This window comes from Eptatretus burgeri, chromosome 14 (genome assembly GCF_056783735.1).
Source record: "Eptatretus burgeri isolate ZD-2024b chromosome 14, Ebu_testis_v1, whole genome shotgun sequence".
NCBI lineage: Eukaryota > Metazoa > Chordata > Myxini > Myxiniformes > Myxinidae > Eptatretus > Eptatretus burgeri.
In genome coordinates, this window is record NC_140974.1 from 37,949,104 (window position 1) to 37,962,152 (window position 13,049).

Below are 13,049 nucleotides of genomic sequence, written 5' to 3' on the forward strand. Positions count from 1 at the left end.
GTAGCACTCACGACCCATGGTCCATGGAATACATGTACAATCAACTTAGCACTCAACTTAGGGCTCGTATTCACCCGACAGCGAGGTGGAGACAATTGGGGGAGGGAGATAGACGCCTCCCTTAAACTTGTGGCATCTTAGCCAAGGGATAGCCCAAGGGAGCCTGCGCATCCCTTCTGGGTGGTTGCACAAGCTGCAAGTCCGCGGCTACTGAAGGGTGTGGGGTGTCCTCCACGACCGCGGTGAATGGCACCCTTGTGCTCTGCTCTTTATTTGTTGATGCTCTTGGGTGGTACCAAATACCGGCAACCACGAGGTTCATAAAGACGACCCCCTCCCCACCCCCCAACTAGTGCACTGACATGTAACAGCATAACAGCCTACTTGTCTACACAAGAACGTCCCGGATAGCACATACCGGGGACTGGGACTGGGATTGGGACGGGGACGAGGACTGAGACTGGGACGGGGACGGGGACTGGGACGGAGACTGGGACTGGGACGGGGACTGGGACGGGGACTGGGACGGGGACTGGGACTGGGACTGGGACGGGGACGGGTGATGTGAAGAACCAAGCGAGCGAGCTCTCGGACGTGAGATACGGGCCCTTTTATCCCTCCCCATTCGCGTGTAACTCCGCAGTTCTTGATCCACTTGGACCATCCCAGTCCCAGTCCCCATCCCAGTCCCAGTCTCCATCCCCGTCCCCATCCCAATCCCAGTCCCAGTCCCAGTCCCAGTCCCAGTCCTCGACTGGTCATTTAAGTTGGGGGAGTCAGCACTTTCCGTCCGATCCATACGTCGCCCTGATTGCTGGTATCACCAAGTGGCTGGGATCGTATTGTGACATGATTTGCACTCACTGACCCCATTAGTTCTCGTTGTTTGAGGCATGCATCCCTCTTGATCTGATATTTGGTCATCAACAGGTGCTAAATTAGGGCTGGTTTGAGCTGGAATTGGGGAAGGAGGAATAAGACGCGAGACAGATGCAGGAACAAAACTAGAAGGGCACTCGGTGGAGCGCAAACCTCCATCCTGTAATGCCTGATCCACGAGAACATATTTGGCCCATTACATTTTTGAGATATCGTGTTATATATCGTTTTTGGCCCAATCTCTCAATGGTGAAGAATCACTTTAAAAATTCTAGTAGTCGGATCCGGATCTTCACCAAAATTGAATCAATTTGTCGAGGTCACACGCCCAACATGTCCACCAAGTTTCATCCGAATCTCTCCACAACTTTTTGAGATAACGTGCTATATATTCGTTTAGCCCGATCTCTCAATGGCGAAGAATCACTTAAAAAATTCTAGTTCTCGGATCTGGATCCGGATCTTCACCAAAATCTAATCAGTTCGTCCTTGTCACACACCGAACCTGTCAACAAAATTCATACGGATCCGTCGACAACTTTTAGAGATATTCTGTACACAAACAAACAAACAAACAGAAAGGAGTGAAAACATCACCTCCTTCACCTTCGGTGACAGAGGTAAAAATTAAATAATTCTCGTGTTCAGATCCGGATTCGGATCTTCACCAAAATTGAATCAATTCTTCCTTGTCACACACCCAGCATGTCCACCAAGTTTCATCCGAATCTGTTCACAACTATTTGAGATATCGTGCTATATATCGGTTTAGCCCTATCTCTCAATGGTGAAGAACCACTTTAAAAATTCTACTCATCGGATCCGGATCTTCATCAAAATCGAATAAATTCGTCATTGTCACACACCAAACCTGTCCACAAAATTTCATCCGGATCCGTCCACAACTTATTGAGATATCCTGGTCATAGACAAACAGACAGACAGACAGACAGACAGAAAGGGGTGCAAACATAACCTCCTTCACCTTCGGTGGCGGAGGTAACAAGCAACACCATGGTCTGTCGGGGTTCGAAACACAATGTGGAAGGGGGGAGGGTGAGAGACCATCTATCTAATACATACGCAATGCATATTTATCCACTTGTATTACAATACACTTAAATATAAGATACTTTGAAATAACTATCATTATACTATATTGATGCATTATTTGTCCCCAAGAAGTAACACTACCCCCCACTTCCCCCTTCAGCCACTCCTGAGGCTAGACTCAGAAGGGAGGTAATGTAGGCATGAACCCCTTTAACCAATGCAACAACTCCCACCCGAGTATAAATGATTTTCACAGTGCACCCCAAACTATTTCATTTGATAGCTTAAGATATATTGTCTGCTCACGAATTTCAAACTTTGAAATTTGGGACGAAAAAAATTCCGACCTAACTATTTGAAAAACGAAAAATTTCCCAGCAATGTAATGAAGAATGCAAATCTGAGATTTCATCTGGTATTTTTGATAGCTTAAGATATATTGTCTGCTCACGAATTTCAAACTTTGAAATTTCAAGTTACCAGTTTTAGATATTTTCCGCTATTACATCTTTATTATGGAAATAGCACACTCTGGTGTCCAATCATGGAGAACCAGACTTTGTCATCTGCTCTGATTCTGGGAGATCGATGGTTCGAACCCCGTTTGAGTCAAACCAAAGACTTTTAAAAAAGGGTACTTGCAGCTTCCTCGATTGATGCTCAGCCTTTAAAAAGCATGGATCACAGACAAATAACCAGAGGTTGGTAACCATTGCACAGGGTTGATGGGTCCAATGGCCTCCGCCTCCTCCTGCATTGAAGTTCATTATAAGATCAGTGATAATCCATACATTTCGATATACATATTAACAGTGTATAATTCAATTGTAAATTACTTAATTCGAAAGCGAACGTTTACTGTGATGAAAACCCACATCTTCTGTGTTGCTGCACACCTCAGTTGCCATCAAGTTAGTTCATTAACATGCACAATTGTCAGATATTATACATTCATTCAATTTTGCCACATTGGAATTTCCAGCCAATTTGGACTTGAACTCCTCTGAATCCATCTGTAAGTCATCAACAATCTAGGTGAAGACTTGTCAATGTCCCTGAAGAGCAGATTTACTATGATAGCCTTCTCCTTCTGTACTCACTTGGGGGTCGAAACCAGACAGATCGTGCAAATCGTCCTCAAAAAGGGCACAGCTCATCTCTGATATGTTCATTGTTACCCCACGCATGCAAAGTGAAAAGTGGGGTTAAGCAATTGGTTCATCAATCTTCTGCCTGTCTGTCTACAAACATCAATCTATGTTCGAGGAACAACTTGATTTCAATTGAATGTTTTATTTTGAACATGAATCAGAAAACGAACCTGCAGTTTAGGAGTACTTTGACTCTGAATTTGTCCCAATCATGCATACACAGAGAGGAGATAATATTTTACTCCGTCTGCCTGTCTGACAGTCAAACAAAATCGAAAATCATTCCAAACAGGAAACTCACTGTTTTTAAGGATGTCATAAAGGACACAAACAATAGGTACGAATAACTAATATAACGTGTTAAATAAGGTGGTGTAAAGGATGGTGGTGAAGTTCCAAAATGTTTTTTTTTTCTACAAACTTTATTTTACTTCAATTTAATTATATACTTGAATACTGTGGGAGCACAAATCGCTCTTTTGGAACTTTCAAACCCTTCAGTTTCGCAGTACTTGGACAAAATATTATGGCATTTTACATGATTTAGAGTTTTAGACCAATCAAACTCGCCGCTCACAGACCAGCCCATGTTCTTTTTTCTCAAGACTGGGTGGGGTAAGGTGTTCTATGAACCCTCAATTTCTTCATATCTTTCCCATGCCAGTGGGATTCACGAACAGAATACGTGTCTTTATAGTCCAGCCAAACTAACGTGTCAACGTGAACTGTTGTGTCAAAAGTATGTTTGCATTTTTGATCATACTCGAAGCAGTTGTTGATGAAACCAAGGAAGAAAGGTATGAACAATGGAGTATGATGGGTGCATAAGCGTTCTCGTGACGACACTTCGATTCTGGGATAGGTAACATAGGTTCGCTCTTTGTCAGTTCACCATCAGAAGGAAGCAATACATGACATTTCTCTCCCTGCACAAGACATACCTTGATATCCTTTAAGGTAGAAGATGACATCTGATTCCCTGCATTGTGCATGAACTCTACAAAAAAAATTTTGGTGATGTGTTGTCCCAAAAACTTTTCCACTGTACAGGTCGTGTTTGTCTTGCACCACATATCTTTAGTACTTATGTCCAACTTGCAGCTCTTATATTTCTCTTTGTTCTTGATGTTTACAGCTGAATGTTATTGATGCCTGTCAGCCTATCTGGACCCTTTCTTGACGCTATTTGATGCAGGGTTTATCAATGTCAAAGCAACCTTTCTGCCAACAGGCCACATGTTTTTTGGACCGATCAATGTGTTGAAGCTCTCCAATATTGCCATGCCATTGGTTACCCAGATTGAGCCAACTGTGATAACTTCCATTGATTGTTACCCAGGGAGATGCTCCAAGTAATGCATTTGCATTGACTGGGATTTATTTGCCTGCGCTTGTGAAGCGAAAAGTAGGGTTAAGCGATCGGTCCCGTACGTGCGTACGTGCGTGTCTGCATTTTGTTATTCCCTTTTCTCTAGAACCACTTGGCAGATTTTTTGTAGAATGTTGTAATGATAATTATGATGTCATAGATCATGTGGTGTGGCAGCCATATTGAAAAAAAGGACACACTTTTGACCTCTGCATCTCCAAAACGACACCATGGGAAAAATTGAAACTTCGCACTTGGCAAGTACTCTGCATGGGCAATAAGTCTGATTTAAAAAAAAAATGATGTCATAAGTGCCTTCATTATGATGACATAATTGCATGTGTAGAATGCTACATCCGATCAGTGTGAAATTTTGGAGGGTCATCTTAGGATAAATTGGTCAACAGATAAAAGTTATGACATCATTGGTCACTTGGTTCGGCAGCCATTTTTTTTTTTTTTACCTTCAAAAATTTTCGAAATGGCTGAACAGATTGATGATAAACTTTAATTTAGTATGTCCGCCTATCCATGAGGAACAAAAAGTTCCCCACCTTTGATGTCATAGGTCACATGGTATGCCAACTAAATCATATTTACTCTAAAACCTTTAAAAACCCTCTTCACCAGAACAGCTGGACAGATTGAGGGGAAACATCAGACACATGTTCCCAAAGCTTTGGAATACCAGGGCGTTCATGAATATAATTGATAGGTCAAACGGTTTGGCAGCCATGTTGGATTGAAGAATGATATTGAAAAAGTTTTCTCTTGAACCGCTGCATCAATCGGTGTGAAACTTCAAAATCATGATCTTGTCGTGATGGGGAATATGTTTTAAATTTCAACATGATTGGAAGCATGGTCTGGCAGCTAGAATTATTTAATTTTTGAACCTGCGTTCATTTTGATTTTTTTTTCTCACTTGGCTATGTCTGGATGGGTTTGAGGGTAGAGGAGTAGCAGCCGAAACTCGAATCCTATCTAGGATCCTCCTGATGACTTCATCTTTGCTTTTTGCTTGTTTGGGTTCCTTCTGATGATTCCAATGCAGTACCTATTTTAGTGGGGCAACTTAGCTAAATATAGCATAACAATTGTGTATTTTGTGAGGAAAGCACCAAATTTGGCACACTAGTAGCCTATCATATTAGGAACAGATTTGGATATTGGGCCATCTCAAAATTTTTGATGGCAGTGGAAAATGGTTGCCACAGCCATCAGCGGCTGAATTTGAGATGGCCCAATATCAAAATCTGTTCATAATATGATAGGCTACTAGTGTGCCAAATTTGGTGCTTTCCTCACAAAATGCACAATTTTTACGCTAAGTTGCCCCACTATTTTATTGGGTCTTCCATTTGATTTGAATTTAATTTTTTAATTACAAATTTGTCCCCAAAAGAGTTGGCTTGCAGCAAGTCCTCCTCAAGACTGCGCAGGGTTTGTATTCTATGAATGCCATCTTGTTACCCCCACCACCGAAGGTGAAGGAGGTTATGTTTTCATCCCTTTCTGTCTGTTTGTTTGTTTGTGTGCAGGATATCTCAAAAATTTGTGGACGGATCCGGATGAAATTTTGTGGACAAGTTGGGTGTGTGACAAGGATGAACTGATTAGATTTTGGACTGAATGAGATTGCATCGCCAGCACCCAGAGTGCTCCAGGAATTTACTTCCCCCAAGGTGTATTTGTCTCATTTTATAGTCAAGTCTTGTGTTGTCTGGTGTCTGCTTTCATGTGTGTAACAGCTCTTCCAAGATTGGCCTTGGACCCTGTAATGAGCTATCTCATTGATATCAGGAAGACTTTCAATGTATAAAAATGCAATCTTCAACAAAAACTTTAATATTTTGTACAAGCCTAACTATTTGAAAAACGAAAAATTTCCCAGCAATGTAATTTAGAATGCAAATCTGAGATTTCATCTGATATTTCCTGGCCGCATCCTCTCCACTGGACTATAACACCCCTTCCCCTCCATGTTTATCCTCCCATTCCCATGGAACATGGTCCTTTCTTGTAACTGTTTGTGTAACAATTGTCAGCAGGAAGAGAACAAGGATTTTCAATTACCGAAAAAATGATTCGGATGATTAATTGCCCTTTGTGCCCCTTTGTTTTCAGTTTAAGGGGAGAAAAAGAACGCAGCTTTGATATCATCAATCAACTCTTAGTGGAAATTAATCAATAGTGAACCAAAATTTTATTTTGAATTTAATTAATGCTTTGTTCATGCTTTATAAAAGAGAAAGAAGAGAGCTTATTTGTATTGTGGTCATCACAAGTTTTTTTTTCTTTCCAAACCTCTCCGCTGAGTGCTGAGTCAAGCCCCACTGTGAATCTCTGCCCTGGTGATGAGTAGGCAGAGTGCTGTCTCAGGGAATATGTCTTTGCAAGATTTAGTTTTCTTGGAAGGTTTGGAATGGTTTATTCAGCTTTTCAGAGCAATGGATGCTGTTCAGACGAAATTGTTCAACATAGCATAAAACAAGGAGAAAAACAAAAAGAGCCAGAGATTGCAGACCCTTGCCAGGACTTCTTTTGAGTGGTGTATTTTTATAGGTCTAAGGGTAAATCCAATATGACTGCCAACCATGTGATCTATGACATCATAAGTGTGAACCTTTTGTTCCTCATTGACAGGCAGTGTTCCTCATGGACGTGTAATGTTTCACCTCGATTTGTTCAGTTACTTCAGAGAATAAGATTTTTGAAGGTTTTCAAAAACAAACAAACAATATGGCTGCCAAATCACGTGACCGATGTCATAATGGAATTTTTTTCTGCGGACCATTTTATCCCAAGATGACTCTCAAAACTTTTCATACTGATCTGATGTGACATTCTACATATGCAAATATGACGTCATAACGAGGGTACCTATGACGTCAATAAAAAAAATCAAACTCATTCCGAATGAGGAGTACTTGCGATGTGCCAAGTTTCAATTTTTATCTTGGTGCGGTTTCAGAGATACAGAGGTCCAAAGTTTTTCCGTTTTTGCAATATGGCTTCACACCACGTGACCTATGACGTCATAATTATCAATGGAACATTCTACGTGTGTTGTCCGCTCCTGTCGTGAAAATTTTGTTTCATTTTAAGAAGCGGTTGCGGAGAAAAACACGAAAGTTCTGTGCAGACAAACAGACAAATGGAATGAAAAATCGTGCTTAGCACGACACTTGGCGGATTAGTTGACCTTTCCGTGGGTGGTCCAAGCTGTAATGTCATGGAATGTGTGGTAGTTATTTGTTCGTCCATTAATAAAATGACGCGACGTCACAAATAACAATTATCAGGCGCGCGTTGTCATGGTAACGGCCGCAGATTGAAAATTTTCACAACTCATTTAAAGCCACCATGTGACATTCAACAACTTATCATCGGTGCTTGTTGGCTTCATTCTGATCGTAGAAAATATTTGAAAATACCGAGGAACATTGCTTTTCAACCAGCTTTACGATCCCGTTATCAGGTTTGAAATATGTTGTAAAACAAAAATATGTATTTTATATGTATTTTCATGTTTTGGGTGACTCTGACTTTGACCTTGGGTCAATTTCGATCAAACTTTGTACACATGTTAATATCACATGCAGAAATAGACAGTTTAAGTTTCAATATAATAAGTGCAAAACTGTTTGAGAAATAGCCATGTGTAATTCACAAAATTCCCCATTGGTTTATAATGGGCGATAATATAAAGTGATGCAGAATCCAGATCCTGATATTGAACATCACCAAAAGTCACATATCTTTTTGCACTGTGGATTTCTATCAGCTGTTAAAATTTCATCCAAATCGGTTAAGAATTGTGACCTGTAGAACGAATAGAATTTTTTTTAAGTCACGCCAATAGGTAAAAAGTTTGACGTCATACGCTTGCGAAAACTGTGCATAATTTGTACAAACATGCAATTTAAAACATTTACATATTCCATTGAAGTTTGTTTTGGCATCAACAGGAAGTCGCTACGACTTCCGGTCACTGAGTTATGTTCAAAAATGTGTTTTCACGTTCTGTGACGTCACGTCGTGACGTTTAGCCCAATTCAGATGGGGTTTGGACGCGGACCGTCTCAGGTGGATTGCCTATCAGGTGCAAAAATTTAAGAACGACTGGTCCAGCCGTTTGGGCTGTAGACGACCGGACAAACAAACAAACAAACCAACAAACAAACAAACCAACAAACGGAACAGACCAACATACTTGACAAAAGCGAAGATTTCGCCAAGTAACAAACAGCCAAACGGACCCAAGTGCAATACCCTCTCCGAACCCTTCGGGAGGGTAAAAAAATTATGCTTTTTACATTTTTCTTATTTTGATCACGTGTTGATAAATTGGTGTGGTGTTGATGTGGTGCAAGCATGATGGGCTGAATGGCCTCCACCTGCATCTAATTTCCTTGGGATCCTTGTGTACCTGACACTATTGCGTGGTTCTTTTGGGGGGCGATGATGATGTGCTCTGTGTGATGTGACCTGTACACGCATGCGCATTGTGTGCACACCTGGGATAAACGTTTTGGTCTGACTTGGTGGTTATCTTGCTTTTTACCCCTCATTCCTGTGCATAGTCACATTACCCAAAAGGCAGAACCACAATGGAGTGCAGTATTCGATGTATAAAGTGTCTCAACATTTCCTTGAGACACCCCATTTGGTTTACCTTGTCAAAACACCATCAACCAGCAACACGGACACGCCATAGGCAACAGTTTACTCAGCTGACGTCACCCCAGTGGTAAAAGAAAATAAGTGAAGGTTAAAGAAAATTATGACGTTTAACAAGTGCCGTCCCAGAATCGAGGATCAACACGAAAAACCCGGTAACGGAACAACATTGGAGGCGCGAAGCATGTGTGTGTCCTCCTCTCATGGAGGAGATGTTCTCCTCATGCCTCCTCTCCCATTGTGTGTGTTCTCCTCTCATGGAGGAGATGTTCTCCTCATGCCTCCTCTCCCATTGTGCGTGTTCTCCTCTCATGGAGGAGATGTTCTCCTCATGCCTCCTCTCCCATTGTGTGTGTTTGTTTTACTCAAAAACGATGACCCGTTGATGTAAACGTCGACACGCTGAAAATGTGAGGTGTGCCAACTTGTAAAACCCCGATATTAAATTTGGAACGCGTGGTTGTTTGATTTGGGGGAAAGAACGCGGTTAAAGGAGGTTCGAGACATTAAAATGGTTATTTGTGCTCGAGAAGGATCCTTTTACAAGCTTCCGAGGCTGTTTAAAGGGAATTGCAATTGTCACGGTTTTTCAAGATTTCCCGTCGTGTAAATGCTCAGTAAATCGTGTCATTAAGTAAACTCGCTTCGGCTCGAAAGGATGAGAAACAGCTGGAATGTGAGTGTTACAGAGTGAGAAGAAACACAGCGAGTGGGATCCAGAACATGTGTTCCCAACGACGTCCTCTTTTACTCCATAAAACAAGCAATCAAAGGGGAGAGCGATGCTGCACTTGGTCAGCCACAGTGCCCAGCACACTGATATGTGCTGGAATTGTTGAGGAGATGGACTGCACAAGGATACATCTCGGGTCCATTCATTTATATTTCTCCCCGTACAAGCAACAGTATATTTCTTTTCTTTGATGTATTGGACAGAGACGAGTACAGACCTCGTCTGATACTTGAACTCGCCACCACCCATTTAAAAACCTTCTCCCCAATTTTCCGGTGAAGGCTTGGGAATGGTCCCCCATTGAAAATACACAAAGAAGATACGTCAAGGTGGAGAAGGGGAGATTGATCGATGGACATCGTGGTTGAATGACTGTGCAGGAATGAACACCGTGTCCATTCTGACATCTCACCATGGAGACAAGGAGAACAGGTCTCCGGTTCACTGGATGTCCTGACTCGAACTGGTCTTAAGAAAGGACAATTTCAAAACTTAAACTTTGATTGTTCGATCCCCCCCCCCCATTTTTTTGTGATCTAAATCTTAACTAGCTCCAAATAAGGGATTAACTGTCTGGTTTTAAACCGTAATTAGCTCTAAATAAGGAATTTTACTGTGTGGTTTTAAACCGTAATTAGCTCTAAATAAGGAATTTTACTGTGTGGTTTTCAACTTAAATGAGTTCCAAATAAGGGATTTTACTGTGTCGTTTTAAACCTTAACTAGCTCCAAATAAGGGATTTTACTGTGTCGTTTTAAACCTTAACTAGCTCCAAATAAGGGATTTTACTGTGTCGTTTTAAACCTTAACTAGCTCCAAATAAGGGATTTTGCGATGTCGTTTTAAACCTCAACGAGCTCCAAATAAGGGATTTTACTGTGACGTGGTTTTAAACCGTAATTACCTCCAAATAAGGGAGGTTTTCCAAATAAGGGAGGAGGGAGGTGTCCTATGTGGTTTCCAACTTTAATGAGCTCCAAATAAGGAATTTTACTGTGTGGTTTTCAACCAAAACTTGTTCAAAAAGAGGGATTTTACTGTGTGGTTTTCAACCTTAATGAGCTCCAAATAAGGAATTTTACTGTGTGGTTTTCAACCAAAACTTGTTCAAAAAGAGGGATTTTACTGTGTGGTTTTCAACCTTAATGAGCTCCAAGTAAGGAATTTTACTGTGTGGTTTTCAACCTTAATGAGCTCCAAATAAGGAATTTTACTCTGTGGTTTTCAACCATAATGAGCTCCAAATAAGGAATTTTACTGTGTGGTTTTCAACCAAAACTTGTTCAAAAAGAGGGATTTTACTGTGTGGTTTTTAACCTTAATGAGCTCCAAATAAGGAATTTTACTGTGTGGTTTTCAACCTTAATGAGCTCCAAATAAGGAATTTTACTGTGTGGTTTTTAACCTTAATGAGCTCCAAATAAGGAATTTTACTGTGTGGTTTTCAACCTTAATGAGCTCCAAATAAGGAATTTTACTGTGTGGTTTTCAACCTTAATGAGCTCCAAATAAGGAATTTTACTGTGTGGTTTTCAACCTTAATGAGCTCCAAATAAGGAATTTTACTCTGTGGTTTTCAACCTCAATGAGCTCCAAATAAGGAATTTTACTGTGTGGTTTTCAACCTTAATGAGCTCCAAGTAAGGAATTTTACTGTGTGGTTTTCAACCTCAATGAGCTCCAAATAAGGAATTTTACTCTGTGGTTTTCAACCTTAATGAGCTCCAAATAAGGAATTTTACTCTGTGGTTTTCAACCTTAATGAGCTCCAAATAAGGAATTTTACTCTGTGGTTTTCAACCAAAACTTGTTTAAAAAGAAGGATTTTACTGTGTGGTTTTTAACCTTAATGAGCTCCAAATAAGGAATTTTACTGTGTGGTTTTCAACCTTAATGAGCTCCAAATAAGGAATTTTACTGTGTGGTTTTCAACCTTAATGAGCTTCAAATAAGGAATTTTACTCTGTGGTTTTCAACCTTAATGAGCTCCAAATAAGGAATTTTTTCTGTGTGGTTTTCAACCTTAATGAGCTCCAAGTAAGGAATTTTACTGTGTGGTTTTCAACCTCAATGAGCTCCAAATAAGGAATTTTACTGTGTGGTTTTCAACCAAAACTTGTTTAAAAAGAAGGATTTTACTGTGTGGTTTTTAACCTTAATGAGCTCCAAATAAGGAATTTTACTGTGTGGTTTTCAACCTTAATGAGCTCCAAATAAGGAATTTTACTCTGTGGTTTTCAACCTTAATGAGCTCCAAATAAGGAATTTTACTCTGTGGTTTTCAACCTTAATGAGCTCCAAATAAGGAATTTTTTCTGTGTGGTTTTCAACCTTAATGAGCTCCAAATAAGGAATTTTACTGTGTAGTTTTCAACCTAAACTAGTTCCGAAAAAGGGATTTTACTCTGTGGTTTTCAACCTGAATGAGCTCCAAATAAGGGATTTTACTGTGTGGTTTTAAAGACTAGTACGGGCCCATATATGTGTGCCCGTACGTGCTTGCCCGTATGCACGTGGCCATACGTGCGTGGCTGTATGCGCAAAAACAAAAAACAAAAAACACTTTCAAAGCGCGTGCCAGAAACAAAAAACACACAGGCCATTCCTTCACTCGCGTGCCCGTAGGTGCGTGCCCATATTTGCGTCCCCGTACGTGCGTGGCCAGATGTGCGTGGCTGTACGTGCAAAAAAGACCAAAAAACTTTCAAACCGCGTGCAAGAAACAACAACCACACAGGCCGTTCCTTCGCTCTCGCATGCCCGTACATGCGTGCCCATACGTGCATGCCCGAAGGTGCGTGCCTGTATGTGCGTAAAACAACAACCACACAGGCCGTTTCCATACCCACCTAGAGACTGATCCGATGTGGAGGCACATACTCAGGTCCCCAGTGTCAATTGTGACGTTATATCAAACGAAGAAGAAGAAGAATTGTGACGTCAATCGTGAAAAATAACTAAATAATTGTGACGTCAATCGTGATGTCATCGCACCGTGTCCTGTCATTGGTTGGCAAATAAATGGCCGTAACTTGGGAATCGCTTGTCCGATTAATATCAAACCATGAAAAGGCATATCCTTTTGTGCAGGATGCACATCCTTGAAAAGTGCAGGCCCATACATGTGTGCCCGTACGTGCGGGGCCATACATACAAAAAAGAAAAAAAAGATAATTGTTA